Genomic DNA, 23,706 nt, shown 5'->3' with positions numbered 1-23,706 from the left:
CCAGACTCTAGGGTTGTGCACTCATCTCACTCTATAGGCCGGGAGCCAGCGCTGTCCGCAGACACTTCCGGGTCACATGGCCAGCGCGACAAGCTACATCTGGAGAGCCAGCGCAGCACATGGAAACGCCGTTTACCTTCCCGCTAGTAAGCGGTCCCTATTTATCTACTTGCACCCAGGGGTGCTTTCGAACTGCTAGGTTGGCAGGCGCTGGGACCGAGCAATGGAAGCGCACCCCGCCGCGGGGATTCGAACCGCCGACCTGATGATCGGCAAGTCCTAGGCACTGAGGCTTTAACCCAAAGCGCCACCTGCGTCCCTTTTAACCCTCTTCAATTGTTTACATGATCTTGTTTGTTTTTATACTACTGATGACATGCCATTCATATTAGAAAGTATTCGCATCAGCCTTAAAGGCAAATTTTCTACCCAAGGTAGACTGCAGCTGAGGCAGAAGGGAAGGCAGGACCACTCCACTAGCTCTGCAGATGTTTTAGGTTTCTTCTCTCACTGAACTGTTGCCATCTAAGCTGGTTGTTATAAGAACCCAACAACATCAAGAAGCGGGTCTTGTGTTTGCTAGTTTCCATCTTCCCTCCTCAACACTTTTGCCTTGTGTGTCATGAGGTCAGAGACTACTTTTTAAAAAAGATTATCTACAAGCTGTCCTGGGAGGCTTTTTGGTTGATGAACAGGGCAAGAATGAAGTTAAACCACAGGAGTGGGGGGAAGGGGACATAGCTCATAGGCTATGGGTACAGGCTTCTGCCTCTGACCACAACACTTTGGGGGGGCTGCTGCTTCTAAAATGATTAACACCAGTGGCTCACTCCATGACTCTGATGCTACAACCGTAAACAGCTTTAATCATCAATGACAGCACAGCCTGTTCTCCTTGTGGTTTAAACCACAGCCATAATATTAGCTCTCCTCTTAGCAGTAAATGGCCCATGCTTCAACCATGATATGGAATCAAAACACTATTTGGGGCTCTTATCTTAACAGTGAGTCTCTTTGTAGTTTTCCTAAGAACTTGGGACACCAAGTATATTGTTTTAATAAACATTCCTGAACCTCCTAACAGATGATAAAACTACTGACTGTGACCACAGTGCATCCTACTGAAATTTCAAAAACAAAACATCCGAAGACTCAATATTTTGAGTGGGGGAAAGAGTTTCTTATCAGCATAGAAGACAAACATTCTGCTAAAGAGAAAAAAGCTGATGTTTCAATATACCAGGTAAGTATTTCAACACACAAAATTCAAGACACAAAGCTTGTACAAGAGAAAACTGCAAAAAAACCCCTATTAACTGTTAATCCCATTTTACATACATACATATTAAGTAGATTAATGTTATTTTCAGTATTTCATTTTATTTCTGCCTATAAGGTAGCAACTGTGGCAACCTGTCTTTCGGTTTATGTCCCATTCACGGGTGTAGCCAGGATTTTTGTTAGGGGGGTCAGAACCTCAGTTAGTTAGGTATTTTTATTGATTTTTTGTTGATTGGGGGAGCAGCTGCCCCCCCCCCCGCTACACCCATGGTCCCATCTCAATCAAAGCACATAATTCCCTACAGACCCACACACAACTAAGTCAGTGTTTGCAAAAACAGCCACAGATTCAAATTGTCTAGAACAGTTCTGTAGAATGTAATAGAGTAGACAAAATAAAGTATAATGTATTGATTGATTTGTTATCAAGCCACGAAAAGCATCCCTAACAACTAAAATCCTGATATTCCATGTATTGTACATTGTTCAGAAATACCCTAAGGCTGTGGATCTCATCCTCTCAAACATAGGCATCCTTACGCCCACAAGACTAGAAGAAGATTGTTTTATAAACGCTGTTGCCCTTATCATAAGATTTGTTTCTTTTTAAAACCCTATTGTCATTTTAATTCTTCAAACTTTTTAAAGTTGCTATTTGAAATATGTGGAATATTTTATTAAGCCAGGGTAGATTTATTACTAGACCATCTAATTATATATGCATACATACTGTACTAGAAAATGCTGGTGAAAGGGGCAATTCAAATATGACCTGTACTGGTCTCGCCCAGTATCAGTATTGATACACTGGTGCAACTTGTCAACTTATGCTATAGGGGTGGTTAATAATAATAATAATAATAATAATAATAATAATATATTTATACCCTGCCCATCTGGCTGGGTTTCCCCAGCCACTCTGGGCGGCTCCCAACAAAATTAATGATGATAATCATAATAATGAAGCGATAAAACATCAGACATTAAAAACTTCCCTAAACAGGGCTGTCTTCTAAATGTCAGATAGTTGTTTATTTCCTTGACATCTGATGGGTCTTCCACAGGGTGGGTACCACTACCGAGAAGGCCCGCTGGCTGGTTCCCTGTAACCTCACTTCTCGCAGTGAGGGAACCTCCAGAAGGCCCTCAGACCTGGATCTCAGTGAATGATGGAGGTGGAGACGCTCCTTCAGGTATACTGGGCCGAAGCCGCTTAAGGCTTTAAAGGTCAGCACCAACACTTTCAATTGTGCTCAGTAATAGTATTACTTGCTAAAGAACAAATTACATTCAGCCACACACACCAGTTTTTAGAACAGCATCTTGCATAATTGCCTGGTAAATAACTTGTTTTACTTTACTGTGAAGATGGGGAAACCTGCAGCCCTCCAGATGGACTCCAACTCCCATGAGTCCAAGTCAACAAAGACCCATAGTGACTGATGATGAGAGTTGTACCACAGCAAGGTTTGGAGGGCCACAGGCTTTCTATCCCCACCCTACAATTTCATTTGATTAGACTAGGAATTATTTAAGTTCAAAACACCGAAGTTGATCTAAAGTTCTGAATCAGATCAAGCACACTATGAAAAAAACTAGCCTTGAAATGTTTGCAACTGAAGCACCTTCCCCTTTCTGCCTTCTACTCTTCCAAGAGTGCTTCAGTTTTACTTTGCAGCTCACAACCTAGCCCTTTCATATTCTTTGCTGACCACTAAGTTAAGGCTGGGACAGTGAAAAAGATCACAGAATATAAATGTGCAAAGTTTACTACATCATTAAGTATTAATGCTACGCTCATATGGTTGTTCAAAAAGTTATATCGAAAGCCACCTGATCAATCAGTTTAAAGATAGCCTGCCTCAAGGGACTTAATGTATTTTCCTGCACTGCTTCTCAGATCATGAAATGCGGCCTCCCCCCTTTTAACTTAAGGCACGGGCGATGGTGCCTTATGACGGCAATGGAGGGGCCGGAGGATGAGGATACCGTGTCATCCCGAACGAAAACACCAAGTTAATGGAAGATGTCGTCATTTCCCTTCCGGTTTTCTCATGGCTGTTACCGTCCTCCCGCCTCGCTCCCCACCCACCCATGTAACTTGCAAGAGAGCAGACAGCGCCAGCGCGACCATAGGGGAAAGCGGGGAAACAGGGAGCCACTGCGGCCACTGTTTCGGGACAGGGACCCCTCCGAATAATAACGGGTGGGTGGAAAGGGGGGGAGGCCCTGAACCCGAGGCGGCGTCCAAGCCGCACCCTAGTCCGAGCTGGGGGAGGGAGGATACAGGACCACACGAGAGAGCTTGGCAGGAGTTCGTACTTTGGGCAACAGCCCCCCGAGATCGGGAGCATCCCGAGCCGAAGCGGGCCGATCCAGGATGAGGCCAAAGTCGCCTCCTCAGCACTTACCCCGGAAGAGGCCTCGGCGCTAGGAGTCGACGCCTCTCTCTCGGATTCCGACCCACCTGATCGCCGCAAGGACCCCCTCGCTAGCAACCGCCCCGGCTCTCGATTGGGGGCGACGGGAAGGGGGGGGGGAGAAATGCAGGGCGGCGGGTTAAGACCCTCGAAATAAGCAGGTCGCAGGAACCGATTCGCCGCGCACGTCTCCTCGGGAGTCACTTGCGCCGCGGTCCGCTAGGACCCGAGTCCTCCTGCCCGGGGTTGCAGCCCCCGGTCCCGGGCCATGGGGGGCAACCGGGGAGGAGTATTTTTTAAGCTTTGGGAGGGGGTAGGGAGAGAAGATCCCTTGCTTGGTGTTTATAGTCACAGAAACGCAGGCCATCCAGGCTTCGGGGTTAACGCCTCCACCCTCCCCCCCTCCTTATGTACACACGCATATTTATATACGGATTCCCTCCCGGCTTCATCCTCGGGGCCGCCTCGCCTTCTGCGGCCTTGCGATGCTTCCCGTCGTGTGGGAAGGCGAGGAAGAGAAAGCAGGCCGCCGCCGCCGCTTCCTCACCCAGCGCCGGAGAGCCCGGCATAGGCCTCCGGGAGTTCGCTCGGCCTCTCTCTAATTCTCCACACTTACCACAGCGAGGCCGAGGAAGCGAGCACACAAACGCACAACCACAACCGAGAAACGGAAGGGGAGGGGGGGAACGAAACCTGCCGGGGTAGGTGGAGAGGGACGGGGGTGGCGGGGCCTCCGCCGGCTTCGCTCCCAACGGCCGGGCTCCCGGGCTCTCTCCTTCCTGCCCTCGCTCGGTGCCTTCGGGCGACGCCCCCGGGGCCTCGGGCTCCTCCGGCCGCCTCTCCTCACAGGCCGCCCGGGCTAGAGCGCCGGCCTTTCGTCCTCGCAGGAGCCGCCGAGCCGCCGCCACCACCGCCGCCGCCTCCTCCTCCGGCTGCTGCTGCTGCGCCGCCGCTTCCTCCGCGCCGGGATTCTCGCTGCTGCCGCCGCTGCTGCTGCTACTACTAGTGCGGCTGCTCTTTGAACAGGGCCCTGGACCATCTCTCCGCCATTTGCCCCCCGCTCCTTCCGTCACTGCGCTCACACACTCGGCCTCCCTCCGTCGCCGCCGCCGCCGCGGCCAATCACGGCCCGCGTTGCTCAACCGACGAGCCGGACGACGCCGCGCATGCGCCGCCGCCGGCCGCGTTCGGGCGCCCCCGCGAGTGCGCGCGCGCCAGCCAGCCGAAGGGCTGATAGGATATGTAGTTGGTGTTCCGTCTGGCTGGTTGCAGCTCCTTTCCTCGCCCCCTGCTCCTCCTCGCACGCGCACAGTCATGGTGACTTCCCTTTTGGGGGGCGCGTTTTGGAGCCTCTGGAGAGTTCTGCAAACCGCAGCAGTGCTGACTCAGTGGCCCAAGGGCTCCCTTGACAGCTTACCTACTTAATATCCCCTGTTTTTTGTGGTCTGGCTGTTGGATGCGTTGCTTTTTATTGAGTTTGAAATGGGTTGTTGCTCTGGTTTGCGGGAAGGACCCATGGGGTAAAACAGGGGTAGGCAACCTAAGGCCCATGGGCCACAAGCAGCCCATGGGGGTTGTTTAACCGGCCCACGAGCCACCCCCAAACCGAGCCACCCGCACGGCAAGTCCCCTTGCACTGCTCTAAACCGGTGCAACTTGCTACCGCGGTGCCAGAAATAATGTCTGTGCACGCTCAGACGCTGAAAATTGTCTCTGTGCAGACACAGATGCCAGAAATCGCAGCCGCGCACGCTCACAATCCGGCCCACAGGGATCTCCGCTGGAGTGAACCGGCCCAGGCGAGGTAAACCTTGCTGACCTCTGGGTTAAAAGCAGCATGCAAACGACCACAATAATTTTATTATTTATACCCTATCCATCTGGCTGGGTTTCCCCAGCTGCTCTGGGCGGCTCCCAACAGAATATTAAAAGCATGATAAAACATCAAACATTAAAAACTTCCCTAAACGGCTGCCTTCAGATGTCTTCTAAATGTCAGAAAGTTGTTTATTTCCTAAACATCTGATGGGAGGGCATTCCACAGGGTGGGTGCCACTTCCGAGAAGGCCCTCTGCCTGGTTCCCTTTTTAACCTCACTTCTCGCAGTGAGGGAGCTGCCAGAAGGCCCTCAGAGCTGGACCTCAGTGTCTGGGCCGAATGATGGGGATGGAAATAACAACAACACATACACACAACACCACCAGGGCCAGATTAAGACCTGTAGAGGCCCAAAGCACTTCAAAGATTTTGGTTCCCCTATATCTATTTCAAAATACAGTCGTACCTTGGGTCCTGAACACCCTGGAACTCGGATGTTTTGGCTCTTGAATGCCACAAACCCGGAAGTGATTGTTCCTGTTTGCAAACATTCTTTTGTAACCCAAATGTCCAAATGGGTTTCCGCAGCTTCTGATTCTGCAGGAGCTTCCTGCAGCCGATCAGAAGCCACGATTTGGTTTTCGAAAATTTTGGAAGTTGAATGGACTTCCGGAATGGATTCCATTCAACTTCCAAGGTACAACTGTATAAACAATATTAAACCATAAAATACAATTTTATTTTTCAAAATAAAACAACCTACAGTAAGATGGAAAATGTTTCTTTTTCTATATTTGTATAAATAATGTTTATTTTCAGCTGCACCACATGGTCCATGGTAAATCTAGCATTGGAAAATGTCTGTGGTGTTTCCCTTCCCTTGATGCCTTAATTATGTGCTTAATATTTAATCCAGCCCCAAACTTCTGATTGTTCTCTTGTCTCTAAAGTGGTTTGGCTTTAGTGTGGACCAATGTTGTATATAGTCTGATTCTCTAGCCTAGCAACGTAACTCAGTCAGTAGAACAAGAGACTCTTGATCTCAAGAATCCTGGTCAAAATGGAGAACATCCAGTAATGGGCAAGGGCAAGCTGGTTAAGAACTCTCATTGGACTTTCTGGACTTTACCCATAAGAATTAATTCCATTCACATATATGGGATAAAATAAAGGAAGGCCCTTGTTGAAACTGTTGGTGTGCGTGTGAGGGGAGTGGCACTGGCCCTCTCCCCTCCAACCCTACCTAGGAGACAATGTTGAAATCCTCATCATAGTTACTTTATATAGCTCTATCAGTATAGCAGTGCTCTACCATGTAACAAAAGCAAAAGGGCAGGTCCCTACATGAATAATTTTAGTCTAAATTTCAACACTGGCCAGAGTCAACAAATGGAGAGGAGGGAGAGAAGGATAACTAGAGCAGGGCTCAGCAAACTTTTTCAGCAGGGGGCCAGTCCACTGTCCTTCAGACCTTGTGGGGGGCCAGACCATATTTTTTTTTGGGGGGGGGAATAATGAACGAATTCCTATGCCCCACAAATAACCCAGAGATGCATTTTAAATAAAAGCACACATTCTATTCGTAAAAACATGCTGATTCCCGGACCACCAGTGGGCCGGATTTAGAAGGCGATTGGGCTGGATCCGGCCCCCGGGCCTTAGTTTGCCTACCCATGAACTAGAGGGAAGAAATTGTTGTTGTTATTTTAATTTCTTGTACCCTGCCCATGTGACTGAGTTGCCCATCCGCTCTGGGCGGCTTCCAACAGAATACAAAAGAATATTTATTAAATTTGAAAACCGCCCTTCATCCAAAGATCACAGGGCGCTTCACAACATAAAAATACAAAATACATAAAGTTAAAAGGGACATTTGTGGTGTTACATGTATTTACATTTCATTTCAATCTATTCTCCCAGTTCATCTTCCTCCCTCTCTCATCCATATTGGAGTCTTCAGGAGGCAGTAATCTGGTGGTTTTGGTTAGTTTTTGTTTTACGTACGTTGATATTGTAAAACACATGTATATTGAGGGGGCTTTGTAAAATATTTTATGAAGCAATCTTTCTTCATTTGTATCTTAAGAATCAATGTTGTCTGACAAAAGTTCTATGCTATGCTTGCTTATGTGCCCAGGGCCATAGTTCTGAGTCTACTTTTGAGGCACAACTTGAACTGATTTTAGCCAGCAATCTGCAGTTGAGCACCAGCTTCTGACTGGTTGCTTTCCCTTACTAAAGATATTGCAACCTGGCACATAGATGGCCTGAAGCCTAAATGCTAGAATACGTCAGCTTTGTAAAAGCCGGTAAGTGAAAAACCAAGTATCAGTGACTGAAATCAAAATTCAAGAGATGGGGAATCAATAAGTGATCCCTATCATGGCTCCTCTGTGTCAGAAGTGCAAGCCAGTCAGCAAAGAACTGCTGTGCGCTCAAACACCCTTTCTTTTCTGCAGTTTACACTCCCATATGGTACAATCATGCCAGTTTGAGAATCCTCCCTAGTAGGTAATAGCTGCTGGAAATACTGGTTCTACAGGATGAAGCAACAATGATAGTCATACATCTCATACAGTACATCTTCACCAGTCTTCCCACCCCCCCACCCCTGCCCCAACTCCTACATGAACAATGAGCAACATTCGCTCCTGAAAGACAGTATTACTAAACTATATTGCGTTAAAAATCTCAGTTTTTAACAGGATTGCCACCGCTGTTTCTCACAGAATGTATTTTAAAGCAAATTTTACTTGGGAGTTCTTTCTCACACACACACAAAAAAATGTGCTAGGCTGAAAGAATTACATTAAGACTAGCAATATTTCTGTGTGTCCTGCATATCCCTTGGTTGTCACAAGTTTTTGTCTAAAGCAAAATCTGAAGTGAATTCAGGTTCATTCTCAGGCAGAGATATGAGAAACTTTGAGGAAACCCAAAGGTTGTTTTTTAAAAATATAGTTATTTTAGGCTGAGTTGGAGTGGGAATTGCAGGATTACATTTTCTCACATTGTAGCTATCTCTGATAAGATGTGGTAAGATACCAGATGGTTGAATCCAGTAGGACTTAAATCAGTGCAGTACTGTTGAAGGTACAGTAATGGGGCAAGTTAGGCTGCATTCCTAACCCCCTACCTGGGAGTACACCCCATTTAATTTACTATGTCTTGAGTAGGCATGCTTAGGATTCTCCTGCGAGTCACACACAGTACTGGAATCCAACCCAGGATATTTGGGGCAAGTTAAAGTTCTTTTCTTTGGTGGCGTTTGGACTTTTGGTTTTATTATTTTTATTTCATGAACGTGGCTTACTGACATGAGTGTTGGATGACTAGGATGGTAATGGGCGAGGGGGCAACAGGGTTCAGGGTCATAGCCTCCTCCTGCCCTGAGTATTCGAGATGAGGAGTTAAATCTCAGAATGAGGTCGTGGTAAGCTATTTGACACAGGACAAGGGCCATATTAAGACACGTTGAAGCCCTAAGGTATATCAAGCTTCAAATGCCCCATAGCAGTAAGCCCCACACTGGAAAGTGTATTATTCTCACATAATGGAAATGGAAATAATAAATCATATTTTTGTCTTATCAGAACAATGATGTTTGTTTTAGGTTCTGTTTCCCCCATTTATTTTCCAACCAATTATGTAAAACTTGAAATTTTGTTGTTGTTTTTAAAAAGTTGCAGTTAGAGGTCCAAAACTGTAGTTTCCTCATCTTGCACGGCCCTATGCCCAGCCTTCTCTCCCTTTTCTGTCTTTACCGCCCTTTTTTCCCCCTCAGCGAGTTCTTCTAGTCTTTGTGTCGCTTTCTGTGGAAGGGATTGAAAGGGGCTTGTCAATAAAGCACATGCCAAAGAGGGCCCCAGCCTCCTTTACCTCCTAGGATGTATAGCAGCCATGTTACAGGTCATAAAGTCCAAAATAAGCACCCCTCACATCCACCCCATTAACCTAAAGCGGTCCTACACTTCTTTCATAGTCATGTAGAATCCTGTGAACTGTAGTTTGTTGAGGGTGCTGAGAAGGGTGAAGTTGGCACCGTTGAGGTACCACAATTCCCAAGATTCTTTGGGGAAAGCCATGACGTTAAACGGATATGGGTGGAGGAATGAAACCTGACGACAGAAACCCCCACTCCCAGAGATGGCCCCTGGACATCCAAAGGATTCATTCACACAAGCACGCGTTATTTATTTACAACGTTTCACATAAAACTAAGTCCTTCAAGCAGGCTTGCAAACTTTCTGAACAGGAAAATATAATCCATCCATCAGAACACAAAACACAGAGAGCCAAGTGCCAGCAATGGCAGGATTAAATAATGGTGAAACCCTCAGTAAGATAGTTAAAACAGCTCAGTCTCCACCTTGCCCAAACACACCTTGTGAAAGAAGGCCCTAGCAGCCCATCAGGGGCTATTAAAAAATCAATCAAGGAATACAAAAGTCCATCCATATTCCTCTGCAAAACAACAGCCTAGCTATTACATTACAAGAGAAATTCTAAGGATGGGGGTGAGGGGAAAAGCAATTCACAGGCCACTGAAATCTCAGGGTGGCTGTGTAGTTATTTACCTCCAGCATGTGACAGAATTAATGATCCAGCTAGAATAATGAAGCAGAATAGATTAAAAAAAAAATATGTGTGTGTGTTGTCACTAAGAGGCAATGGAATATGGCAAAGCAAATCTGTCAGTAAACGCATTAAAAAGCAGCACTAAATAAATGAGCTGCTCTACTCAGTTTCCTGTGATTCTGATTATATTGGTAGTACCAACCTCTGTAGTGTACTGTATTAAGCAGATTCTGCATGTTTCAATTGCACAGTCCTTTGAAATCTAAGAAGGTACCAGATGCACTAGATAGATGATAGATAAATCTGAAGAAGTTGACAAGCAAAGTGAAATCACAATCCTATTGATTGGCTATTATGACTTCTGTAATAAAAATAGATCATTACCAGAGCACAGAACATCCAAACATAAAGATACATGCATCTTTACCCTGACTTACGGTTTTTGACCTACCCCACACTGGTTTTGTCGTTTGTTTTAAACTGATTTTAATGTTGTGTTTTATATTGTGGTGTCCTGCCCTGGGAACTTAGGACAAAGGGCCAGTAATAAATCAAGATGATAATATGATAAGTTGACACTTGTAAAAAAATAGAAAATAAAATCAAGAGCCATCCCAACAGCTTGTAAGTCTTAAGACTGTTGCCTGTTTCAAACATTCCCATGGATCACCTTTTTGCTGAGAGGTTAAACAATCAAGCCCATATGTGGGGGTTTTTGGTACCTTGAAATGATCACACTTGAAAGTGGGTAGGATAAAATGAACATTGTTCATCCTGAAATAATTCCATTTAGAAAGCTACTTGAGGATGCCCTTTGGCTCCCAGAAAGAGCATTGTTGTCACGTGTAAAGTGAGGAGATGAACTTTGCTCGTGGCTTTTGGGTAAATAAACAGGGACAGAAAAGAATTGTCAAGACTAGGTGAGGTGGGTGCCCAAAACTGTGATCTGAGGGAGGGGCGGGGAGACGATATTGGGTGGTTGTTTTTATTTTGATTATATATTTTGTGGTTTTATATTTTGTTTTTGTTTTTTTGCGAACTGCCCTGAGACCTCCGGGTATAGGGTGATATATAAATACAGTAAATAAGAATCATAAAATTGTAGAGTTAGAAGGGTCCACAAGTGTCATTTAGACCAACCCCCTGCAACACAGGAAACTAAATAAGTTAATCTAGCTACTTTTTGCAGGAAGATGGAGTAGGCAGGCTGCCTAAGTGAGCAACTGATATGATAATCTTTATTGTCAGTGTCCCATACAGAACAACGAAATTGAAAAAAATCTACACCAGACATTCAAAAACCAACAAGCCTGCTATCCCAGCTATCCCAGCCTGGTTAGCTCCCTAAAAACTCTGATACCCTATAATTAAATACAATATACTCCCCTAGAGACTACCTTACACTGTGTTTAAAACCAAAATCACATTTGGATAGAAACTGTTTCTCAGGTGGCTACTCCTAGTCTTTATAACCCTGTACCTTCTTCCAGAAGGCAGAAGCTGAAAGAGATCATTTCCGGGGTGCACACTATCCTGCACTATCTCTGCAGCTTTCTTATGACACCTGGAAGCGTAGATTTGATCCAAGGTGGGAAGAGTGCACACTGAGGCACACGTAGGGCAACCGGAGACTCCTGAAGCCTGTGGGTTAAGGCTCTAAGGCCCATGGGCAGGATAAGAGCTTCCTTTGGTGCTAATCTAACTCACTTGCCTGACGTTTTGGGATCCCAGGAAAGTTTCCTTACTCGCTTTCAGAGGTGTGGCTGGTGTCATGGACTGGTTGGACACAGAGGAATGGTGATAGTAACCCACTGGGGAACCCCCAAGGGAAGAAGGCTCAGAACCAAGGGGTTGGTGGTGGGACAATGATGAGGGGTCAGAGGGAGAAGAGAGAGAAGACCGGGAGGAGGAGGTGATCTTGAGGCCCTAGCTAGTGGCAGAGGCCAGTTTGTTGCTTCCCATCAGCTCTCCACTGAACAATGGCACAGTATATTCTCATGCTACCACTAAACCTTTTGGTTCAGCAATCTGTACCAAACTGGGCACATGCACTTGGGCTTCTGGGCCTGTGACATGACTCCGTGCAGGTGAAGCCTTCAACAGAACGTCAGCAAACACATTCCCTCCCCAAAAAGCAGGGGAAACAAACATTTTTGGCTTCTCTGCAAAAAAACAACTTGTCACTCGTCCTGGTTCCAAGACACAGGCCTGCCTGCCTTTGTTTTCTGTACATTTTGCTCCTACAAAATAGACTAGATTCTTGAAAAAAAAAAAGCACCGGATGATTGCTCATTCAAGGGCTGCAACATCAATTGCTGGTTGGTCCTTGAGACGCACCAAGAACATAAGGTCAGGTGGGCACATTTTGAAAAGTCAAGTCACAAACACTTTGGTAGAGAAAGGAAGACACTTAATGCCACCTGAATGAGGGCGAGGGTGGTGTGTGGCTTAAATGGTTTTACAATTCAATTTTCCAGTGGTTTAGGAAAGGTTAATATAACTCTTTTCCTTCCTTTGAGATGCAGTTTACAGGCCAGACCATTTAGGATCATAATAGTTCCTTGCAACGAAGTATATATATTCAGTGCTTTTTTTCTTTAAAAAAAAATGTTTAGGGGTACTCTCATTTTCCTATTCATATTGAAATACTGCCCCTCAGTGAGGCCAAACTTAGATTCACAAAATGTTTAGGGGTATGCGTACCCCTACGTGCCCCCCCAAAGCACCGAATACATTCCGTTCCTACCACTGGATCATTTCACATTTTTCCTCCCATCTCCTTAGGCATAGTGAGAAAGCCGCCTCAGGCAACTGACTTCAGGCATCGTTAGAGGGCATCAAATCATGGGCGTAGCCAGGGTTTTTGTTGTGGGGGGCAGACGTTTTGTTTGGGGGGGGCAGAACCTCAGTTTGCTATCTATTTTTAAAAATTTTCTACTGATTGGGGGGCAGCTGCCCCTGCCTGCCACCCCCCCTTATTTACGCCCATGTATCAAATTGTTAATTATTTTTTCTGTTCTTCTTGTGTTTTCATTTGCTGAGGGCAGGGAGAGATGCTTATGGGATTTTCTGTCTCAGGGGCCAGCCTTGGGTATTATTTATGCCTTGACTGGGGAAGGCATTTGCCACTCTCCCCTGACAGCAAATAAATAAATAAATGTTCACAGGAACCTGAGAGGCTGCCTTCTTCCACTGGTAGAAGCTTAGAGTTATCTACACTGACTGGCAGCAGCTGTCCAGGTGTTCAGACAGAAGTCTCTCCTGCCAGCCCTAGCTGGAGATGCTGAGGATTAAAGCTGGGACCTTTTGCATGCGAAATACCGTATTTTTCGCTCTATAAGACGCACCAGACCACAAGACGCACCTAGTTTTTGGAGGAGGAAAACAAGAAAAAAAATCTGAATCTCAGAAGCCAGAACAGCAAGAGGGATTGCTGCGCAGTGAAAGCAGCAATCCCTCTTGCTGTTCTGGCTTCTGGGATAGCTGCGCAGCCTGCATTCACTCCATAAGATGCACACACATTTCCCCTTACTTTTTGGGAGGGAAAAAGTGAGTCTTATGGAGCAAAAAATACGGTAAGCACTATGCCTGAGCTACAGGCCTGTATTCAGCTAGCCTTGGATGCAGCCTGCTTTAGGGGGGTTTACTGTATAAGGGCAGTCTCCCCTCCCCAACTGACATGGCGATAGGTGCGTCACATAGTCTTCACACGTCAAGTGTGCCTAGACACATTTTTATAAAGGAGAAAAGCATATTTAGTGGCATCCTATTGCGTTGGTCTGCACTGACACCTAATGGGAAGCAAAGAGCATGGCAGTGGCTCTGGAGGAAATGCCGGGAATGTTTAACTCACATCTCTGTCCTTCGGTTCATTAAGAAGGAGATTGTGGTAATTCAAGGTGAAAATCATGTTAGACGCCTGAATTACAGTTAAGGCAAAGCTGTGAACTTATTATTCAAAAGAGGATTTGGGCTGCACCTTGAGTGCGGTTTTTTTTATCATTGTCTTCAAAGGAGCACTGCTAAATTATACATCACCAAGCAGGTCCTTGACAGATGTAAATGCAGGGAAGCAAAGACTGCATTATAAATCGGAGCTGAGCAAAATGAAATTAAAATATAATTGAATCAGGGAGAAAACCCCTACAGTATGTGGGATCAATAAAGAGCTGCCTGCATGTATTTATAGTTCCGCCCACACCCCAAAATGTTAGCAAGGTGGGATTCTTTGGAGGAGGGGAGAGCCAAAAAACAAAGAAGATTGTTTTAATTGTTGTAGTTGTTGATGGAGGGAATTCATATAATATCAACACACACAAGAAGCATATTGTCAAAATGTCAAAGCTAAGGAACAGGCGAAACGCTTTGGGCACCTGGTTGCTTTTTCGTTAATGGAAAGCATAGCTATGCCTTCATTTGAAAGCATAACAAAGGGCATGGACTGAGCAAACATGATGCAGAAACCTTGCTGAAGCTAAGCAGGTCTGGGTTTGGTCAGTGCTTGGATGGGAGGCAACTAGGAAATACCACACTGAGCCCCATCATGGGAGAAAGGCGAGATATGAATGTATTAAAATACATAATAATTTTTAAAAGCATATTGCTACAGTCTCTCCACTTCTGAGAATGAAGAAATCTACAGGGCTTAGTTTTCTTCCAAACAAGAGGATTACAGATTTTTATGATAGCTGTTTGTTCATTTATACATGTGTGTTTACACAGAGAGAGAGAGAGAGAGTATATGCTAAGCATGGGGAAGCAGACCGGCAAGTAGATGGAAAATGCAAGTCTCAAAAATAGCAGCAGTACCCCCAAAAGTAAACCAGATGCTTTGAAGCCCCCCCCCTCAATGATTTCCCCTTGCTGGTGGTTACTTTGCCATTGCCAGCTGATTTTCTTCTCTGGTGGTGGGGTCTCTGTGTTGTGGAGGGAGGTGGAAATGCAGCAGCAGAGATAATTTAAGTATGTAATTTAAGGGCTAATTCTGCTAGTGTTAAAGGAGGGTTGCCATATTCCCAAAAGTGAAAATCCGGACAGAGCTGTTGAACTTCTTCTTTTCTTTTTTTTGGGTGAAGTTGTTGAGCTTTGGGGGGCTTTTCTTTAATTTTTTAAGATTAAAAAAATAAAATAGCCCAACTTGCCATACGTTCGGGTTTTCCAGGAATTGGGGAGGTGTTGCTTAGCAACCAGGCAGACTGGCAAGATGTTTGCTGGTGTATGTTGGGTCCTATACATCCCTGCCCTGAACAAGGACCGAAATAAGAAAGACAAAAACTCTCTGTTTCTTTCTCCTCAAATTATATACTGTTTTTGTTCAGTTTCCTCAGGAAGCTGTTATCGGGATTTCCTTTCCTTTCATTTTCTCAGACTCCTTATTGTAGTGACTTTGCTAGGGTGGGAACCTGCCCTGCAGAGAGATTGCCCATTAAGGTAATGTCTCAGGCCAGCCTTTCCCTGACCATGCTAAAGAATAAACCATGGTAAGATCTGCAAGTCACTCCACATTACTTTTGGAGGAGATGCAATGACTGAGCGAGTTTAAACCCTTAAGGGCACAGCTCACCAGGACCTTCTCCTGTGCAAATCTTGACATGGGTGAGCACAGCCAATGCGGAGCAATGAATGGCTGCCATGCCCCATCAGCACTAGAGGACAGTAGTGGAGGGGGTGGGGGCGGGGACAAAATCTGCTGCCTCTCCATATTTTTAACACAGGGGAAAACCCTTCATTTCAGGCCTTAACTGTGATTGGAAAGTGTCCATTCGTCTCAATGAGCTTGTGCAGCCGGACATATTGAAGGACTGTGTTTTCAATTTGGCTTGGCAAATCTGAACTTCTGATATTCCATTTGAAATTCAATTAAACTGCGATCGTTTTTCAGTTTTCTTTTTCTTTCTTTAAAAGTTCTGTTCAGAACACATTTGGAGGCGTAATAATCACAGACCCAACCATTTTGTTTTATATCCTACCTTTTCTTCAAGGAGCACAACGTAGCCTGCAAGTTCCTTGCCTTTCCCCCCTACTAACAGCCCTTTGAGATAGGTTAGACTGAAAAGTAGCAACTGGCCTACAGTTACCCTGAGAGATTCATGCCTGAGAAGGTATCTGAAGCCAAATTTTAAAAAGAGATACAGTGGTACCTTGGGTTACAGGTGCTTCAGGTTACAGACTCTTCAGGTTACAGACTCCACTAACCCAGAAATAGTACCTCGGGTTAAGAACTTTGCTTCAGGATGAGAACAGAAATCGTGTGGCGGCAGCGGGAGGCCCCATTAGCTAAAGTGGTACCTCAGGTTAAGAACAGTTTCGGTTTAAGAACGGACCTCCAGAACGAATTAAGTTCTTAACCCGAGGTACCACTGTACATCAACAGGCCCTGGAATTCGTGCTGAAGCCAAGTTGAGATGCCGTAATGCAATTAAGTACAAGGAAGCAGTCGGTGCCTCAATTAGTATTTTGCTTCATTAGCCGTAATGGGGAAGCCCAACATTCTCAGCTGGCCCTGTCAGTTAATATTAACCACCGACTTCAGAAAGCACTATAATAACAGAACAGAAATGGAATCCCACAGAGACACCAGCAGTACTTGACAAGGAATGCAAATATCCCTCCGCTGAGGAGAGCGTTATTGCCATCCTCAGTTCACACCACTGTAGGGCTTGTTGGAATACTCCAAAGAGAACAGCAGAGCCGCATGCCGTAGGTTGTTTTCGTGACCTGCTGCCAGGATAAGAGCAAAAGGCTTGTGAAGACATGCGTGTACTGCGTTATTGTTACAACCCTTAACCAAATTAATCTGTCAAACCACCGCTTTGTTTAGCCCAGCATTGTCTCTGCAGACTGCCAGCAGTTCTCTAGGTTTCTGGGCAGGAGAATTTTAACCCCTCCTGGTGGTAATTCTTCACATTTGATGCCAGGGATGGAACCTGGAGTCTTCGAGGGCCTCATTCTCCTCTGGGCAACTTTCTGAGGTGTCATTGATGGGTGGGGCAAGGGGCAAAAGTGGGCGGGACAACAAATGGAAATGATACACTAGGCAATTTTCTGCATACACGGACTGCCATGGACTGGCTGGCTGCCGAGGAGTGGCAGGGCTAGGGAACTTCCAAGGAAAGAAGGCTCAGTGCTTGGGGAGTGGTGGTGGGATGGCGATGAGTGGTCAGAGAGAAAAGGGAGCAGGCTGGAGGAGGTGTTGGAAGCTGAAGAGGTAACAGGGTTTAGTGAGCAGGAAGAGGCTGTGGCAGAGAGCAGTCCAGAATCAGAGGCAGAAGCTGAGGCTGTAGAAGAGGGAGGCCAAGAGGCAGTGATCAGGCAGGCTGCTGAAGAAGCCAAGGAGTCCCCCACTCCTGCTGTAACTCCTGCTGTAACCCCATCTCTCAGAACTGGCAGAGGCATGAAGACGGCAGAGCAGAGACAGACAAGGTGCCAGAGTCTCAGATTGCTTGGGAAGGAGCTGAGGGACAAGGAGACTTAGAAAACTGTGGAACATCTTCAGTCCTCGCAACTGCCTCATTGGGACAAGACCTGCTGGGAAGAGTTGATGTGCTCACTGGGCCTGAGCTGTTTTGTTTCTTTGCATAAAGTGTTCCCTTCATTGATACCTTGTGAGTTATTGCTGACCTGCTCCTGGTACCTGCCCTGAGGCTCACACACAGCTTTCTGTCCAGAGGAGAGTTCAAGGCACAATCAGAGTTCAAGGGCATATTCCAGTCAGGCAAAAATACTCAAAAATTGTGAAAAGCAGAGCTGGTGAGAGGGGTGGCCTGGGGAGGGGGTGTGGTGTGGAAACAGTCCTGAGGGCCACATAGAGAGGCTGAAGGACTGCATTTGCCTCTATCCCAGGCCTGAGCTTCCCCACCCCAGAATTGCAGCATCTCTCATCCATTCATTCATTTATAAAACAGACTAAAACGTAGATTCCTTCTCTCTAGATTCCAGTTTACGACTTAACATCCGCAAAACTACTGTGTCTGTCTAGTCGCAATCCTACGTCTCCTGAGGCCACACAGCCTCTGGCTTTACAAAATATCCCTTATTTAAACAGGAGTGCAGCGGAATGCTGTACTCAACTATGAACCTCTGTCAGCTAAAATTGACATAACTCAAAAGACAGTGATCATGCACATGACTGTCTTTGGAACATGAATAAAACATTTGTGCCGTTGCATTTTAAAGTAGGTCTCTGTTAAATGCTTGCCATTTACACTAGGTGTGGATACTGCTCATCGGGACCTAGTAAGGGAGAAACAGCTTCAAAGGAACCGGTGGCAGCAAATTGTTTCTGATAGCAGAATCTTGGAAGTCGAGATGTTCCTACCTGAAATATTAGTGTGTCCTTGTGCTGTAGCATGAACCAAGATGTATTCACTCACTGACTCTTGTGTTTGTCGCTCTCTGTGCGCAAAGTCGTAGCGGCGGTGGTTTTTAGTTGGCTGAGGCGCAAGGTGTCTTGTCATAGCCTGTGTCAGCTCATTGAAAGTGCATGCCTCTATGTCCCTGGGTGCCATCAGACCTTCCAGTAGAGTGATGGCGGAGCTTCTGAGCACCGTCAGTAGCACATCCACCTTGTCTGCCTCCCTAGTGAAGCCTTGTAGCCAGACGTAGCTCCTTATTTGGCGGAGCCACTGTGGCCATTTTGTAGGATGGCTCATATCGAAGTCCGGTGGCGGCCGACTATGACTGGTAGCCATCCTTGGACCTGGAGCAGTCTCTTCTGCGATTGTGGGTGGTTGCGAAGACGCGGCAGGCACAGTCTCGTTTCTGGGACTATTTGCTGAGTCCAGCGTGGCAGTGAGGTTGCGCTTACTGCAAGGCGGCAGGCGGAGGTGCTGATGTGCAGTCTTGGGCCTCTGGCAGCTGGCAGGAGCTCATCGATCCCACCTTCGTCGCCAATATTAAATGTTTGGAAAAAGTCAAAAGCCCAAGGCAGTACAGTGGTACCCCGGGTTACATACGCTTCAGGTTACACACTCCGCTAACCCAGAAATAGTGCTTCAGGTTAAGAACTTTGCTTCAGGATAAGAACAGAAATTGGGCTCTGGCAGCGCGGCAGCAGCAGGAGGCCCCATTAGCTAAAGTGGCGCTTCAGGTTAAGAACAGTTTCAGGTTAAGTACGGACCTCCAGAACGAATTAAGTACTTAACCCGAGGTACCACTGTATAAGTTCCTCAACTAAGTTTATTCAACATTTGTCAGTGACAACAGTTCACTCATAGGAACACAAGAACCAAACTGACTGGACACACAATAATAAACCTGAGCATGAACTGACCGTTGACAGTTGACAGTTGAAAGTGCCTTCGCTTACTTGCCATTAGAACGTTCGTCTACCAACGCTTCTATGATTGGTTAGAACGCGCCTTGTAACATAAAATGTGTTAAACCCAATACATAGCAGTTTGACATATCTCCTACAAACCCACTTTGACAGACCAATGGTTATCCTTAGGGAACTATACAAGATTTCCATCCTCTTATTCAGGAAATGGTAGATTAAAGAACATAACAGGAGCCTTGCTGGATCAGACCAAAGGCCCATCTATTCCAGTATTTCTCTTCTCACATTGGTTGCCTGAAAACCCCAAAGCAAGATGTGAGAGCAATAGTCTTCTCTCACACTTGTTCCCCAGCATCAGGTATCCAGTTCAGGGAGGCAGTATAGAGCCACCATCAACAGCAGCCACTAGCAGCTTTATCCTCCTGTCTAATCCCGTTTTTATTTCACCTACGTAGTCACAAGAAGTGTGTGTGTATGTGTGTCTTCAGTGCACCTTATGAGCTGCTGTAAGTGTGTGCTTTGTCAATAAAGAACTAAACTATTGGCCGTTTGTCCTGCTATTAGATGGGAGTTTCCGCGGGCTGACCAGGAGGGGCTGGGAGGCAGGGCCCAGCAGCTTTAAAGATGCTGCTGCAACTAACAAGCCTGGACACCTTTCTTCATGGTCAGCCCCTCAGACGAACACACCGATATATTTTGCCCTTGAGTTACGACTGGTATGCAAAACGCAGGAGGATTCTTTCCCAATGAGCTGAGAACTTCAGGGATACGGTTATAAATATGGCTCACAGTTCGCTTTGGCCAACGGAAAGTCTTCCCTACTCATATGTACTCTCCTCACGGCTCCCTCGGTTCTGTATTCTGTAACCTGGAAAACTTCCAAGTAGGCCTGACGTGATAAATCCTAGCTGCTCCAAATGTCAGTGGAAACCGCATCCGTTTAATAGACTACGGTGGCTCCATTCATTGGCCCTGCGTTCCCAAGAATAACTCTTTAAATTGGCCTTGACAGTGACATGCAAGAGCATCGTGGTATATTATCTGTGATAAATGTTTGCATTTCTGTGAACTGCTTAATAACACAGCATTTACCTGTTAGCTCAGAAGAAGTTGATAGGCCCATATGGAGAATTGGGAATTAATCTTCCTGGATTGCTGGGGAATGGAAATGCAGGCCTTTCCTCCACCATATATATATATATATATATATATATATATATATATATATATGCTTTCGTAGATTTTCACGGGTACAGGAATGCAGGTTTTGGTGTCCTCGGGTGTCTTCCCGTGTAAAAGTTGGGGTGTCTAGGCGACGTTTCGACGAGGTCTCACTCGTCATCTTCAGGCTGGTGCTTTCGGCTTCTTGTTACTGGAACAGAGCGGGATCTCAATGTTTGAGTTCCTATAAATACTGTAGAGGGGGTGTGGTGTCTAGCCTCCAATGTTCTGGGCAGAGAGGAAGTTCCCAGGCTAGTGTGCCTTTTCTTCTTTTGTTCCTTAATTACTTGAGAGATACCTTGAGTGATTTCTTGAGTGATATCCTGAGTACCACTTAGGTGGGTCATTAGGTGTGGATTAGTTGCTAAAGTCTTTGTGTCTTGACCTCTTGAACTTTGTGAAGAGTTTTCCTGAGAAGATGGCTGTATTGCACTTAGTTGTGCTTTGGCTTGGCTTCGTGTATAGGGGCGAGCTGTGGTTTTGTGGCTTGTGTCAGCCAGATCTGTGTAGGGATTGCAGGGGGGTGCAGCATCCGGAGGTGCCACCATGGATTGGCTACTGGATGGTGTCAGTAATTCATCTGTGGAGAGGGTCTGGGTTTGGGTCTGGTGTGGTTGATTGGTGTTGGCGTTCTGTGTGCCTCTGGATCTGGTGTCAGTTTTTGTGGGGAGGGCTAATTTCCAACACATGAAAGAAACAGGACACGAAATTAATTTTGCAGATTCCAAATTGCTCTTTAACACGGAACATCACCACAAGAGAATAATCATGGAAGCCATCGAGATAGAGAAACACCCTCACAACATGAACAAGCGTGACGACACATCCCGCTTGCCAGACATCTGGAAATTAGCCCTCCCCACAAAAACTGACACCAGATCCAGAGGCACACAGAACGCCAACACCTCAAGTAATTAAGGAACAAAAGAAGAAAAGGCACACTAGCCTGGGAACTTCCTCTCTGCCCAGAACATTGGAGGCTAGACACCACACCCCCTCTACAGTATTTATAGGAACTCAAACATTGAGATCCCGCTCTGTTCCAGTAACAAGAAGCCGAAAGCACCAGCCTGAAGATGACGAGTGAGACCTCGTCGAAACGTCGCCTAGACACCCCAACTTTTACACGGGAAGACACCCGAGGACACCAAAACCTGCATTCCTGTACCCGTGAAAATCTACGAAAGCAAATATATATATATATATATATATATATATATATATATATATATATATATAATGTTCATAACTGTATATATAAAGCACATGTCTGAAACCCCATAGAAAAGGTCCTGAACAAATTGACCTCAAATATTTCTCTGCAAGGTCAAAGTGGAAAACCTCCCCATTGTCTCTTTCCTCACAAATCCTGTCTTAACAGCACATTCAAGTTATGAACAGGGTGAGAGCCTGTGACCTAGATTCAGAAATTAAGTAGTTATAATAACAAAAGAGTGGCCAAAACCCAGGTAATGCAATCAGGTAACTTGCCACACATGAGATAAACAACACACTCATATTTCTGTTGTAGACGCCTTTTCTGTGATATAGGTATGTTGTATCTGGGGGTGGTCTTGGACTCCAGGGCGGGCAATTTAAAATGTCTATATAAGGGCAGGCACACCTTTGTTCTGGGTCCTCCTCCTCTCTCCTGCGTGTGGGGGAGCACCCTGTTGCAACAGTTAATAAAGATCAGGCTTACTAGCTGCTTTGCTTCTCAATATTCTCTGGTTGGTCTCTGTTATTTTCTCCTACCAATAGAGAACCTACAAAAGGACTCTATATGTGCTCTTGGGTACCCCATAAGGGAACAGGAGCAGTTTTTTTCTTATATCAAGATCAATAGTAGGTCTAATGGTAAAGAATGCAGTTTTCTTGAAGCTTGGTCTTGTTTTGAAATTAGCTATCAGCTTGCTTTGTGAATGCTTGGCAAAAAAGGCTAATCCATTTGAGACATTTTGCATCAGCCCTGTTGCAGTTCTGCCTGCTTTCCTTGTTGTTGTTGTTTAGTCGTTTAGTCGTGTCTGACTCTTCATGACCCCATGGACCAGAGCATGCCAGGCACTTCTGTCCTCCACTGCCTCCCACAGTTTGGTCAGGCTCATGTTTGTAGCTTCGAGAACACTGTCCAACCATCTCATCCTATGTCATCCCCTTCTCCTTGTGCCCTCCATCTTTCCCAGCATCAGGGTCTTTTCCAGGGAGTCTTCTCTTCTCATGAGGTGGCCAAAGTATTGGAGCCTCAGCTTCATGATCTGTTCTTCCAGTGAGCACTCAGGGCTGATTTCCTTCAGAATGGATAGGTTTGATCTTCTTGCAGTCCATGGGACTCTCAAGAGACTCCTCCAGCATCATAATTCAAAAGCATCAATTTTTCGGCGATCAGCCTTCTTTATGGTCCAGCTCTCACTTCCATATATCACTACTGGGAAAACCATGGCTTTAACTACACGGACCTTTGTTGGCTGTGTGATGTCTCTGCTTTTTAAGAAGCTGTCTAGGTTTGTCATTGCTTTTCTCCTGCTTTCCTTAGGATGGCTTTTAGCATTTGGCATCAGGCGCAAACTCCACCTGAGTCTCTTAGATTGCTTGGCTTTAGATACATAGTCTCACAACTCAGACTCAGACCTAGGATTTCCTGTCTTATACAGAAAGATTCTTCTATTGAGGTGCTTCCTTGCACTCTGATTGGCTCTCGCATTTCAGTAAAAGGCAGTGCACCGGGCAGATTTGGACCAATGAGTCCTGGGTTCAGATCCTTGCTCACCATGAAGCTGGCTGGCTGGACCTGGACAAATCACTATCTATCAGCCTAACGTTCTCCACAGATTTTAGTTACAGTTAGGTAGCCGTGTTGGTCTGCCGTAGTCAAAACAAAATTTAAAAATTCCTTCTAGTAGCACCTTAAAGACCAGCTAAGTTTGTTATTGGTATGAGCTTTCGTAAAGAAGTGTGCATGCACACAAAAGCTCATACCAATAACAAACTTAGTTGTTCTCCGCAGGGTTGTTGTTAAGATAAAATAATATATTAAAATTGAAATAGTGCTATTGCTATACATGGGGACAATGCCATGTAAGCTGTTCTGCGCTTTGAAAGAGGACAGGGAAC

At 45.7% G+C, this 23,706-nt stretch overlaps 1 protein-coding gene across 4 annotated transcripts in view; it reads right to left on the bottom strand.

Annotated features, from left to right (window-relative positions):
• The window catches only part of WAPL (WAPL cohesin release factor), a 53,920-nt gene extending 34,996 nt beyond the window's left edge, over window positions 1-18,924 (bottom strand). The window contains exon 1 of one of the 4 annotated variants that reach the window (XM_083740263.1): window positions 18,415-18,924. The gene's annotated coding sequence lies outside the window, so the exon portion shown is untranslated. Of the gene's footprint in view, window positions 1-4,317; window positions 4,796-18,414 lie in introns of those variants that run through there. The other 3 variants (XM_083740264.1, XM_083740262.1, XM_083740265.1) reach the window with 3 other exon arrangements.
• Between the last annotated feature and the right edge of the window lie 4,782 nt (window positions 18,925-23,706).

This window comes from Podarcis gaigeae (genome assembly GCF_964106915.1).
Source record: "Podarcis gaigeae genome assembly, chromosome: 5".
Classification (NCBI taxonomy): domain Eukaryota; kingdom Metazoa; phylum Chordata; class Lepidosauria; order Squamata; family Lacertidae; genus Podarcis; species Podarcis gaigeae.
Note: the sequence above shows the minus strand (reverse complement) of the source record. Positions and strands in the feature narration are given on the sequence as shown.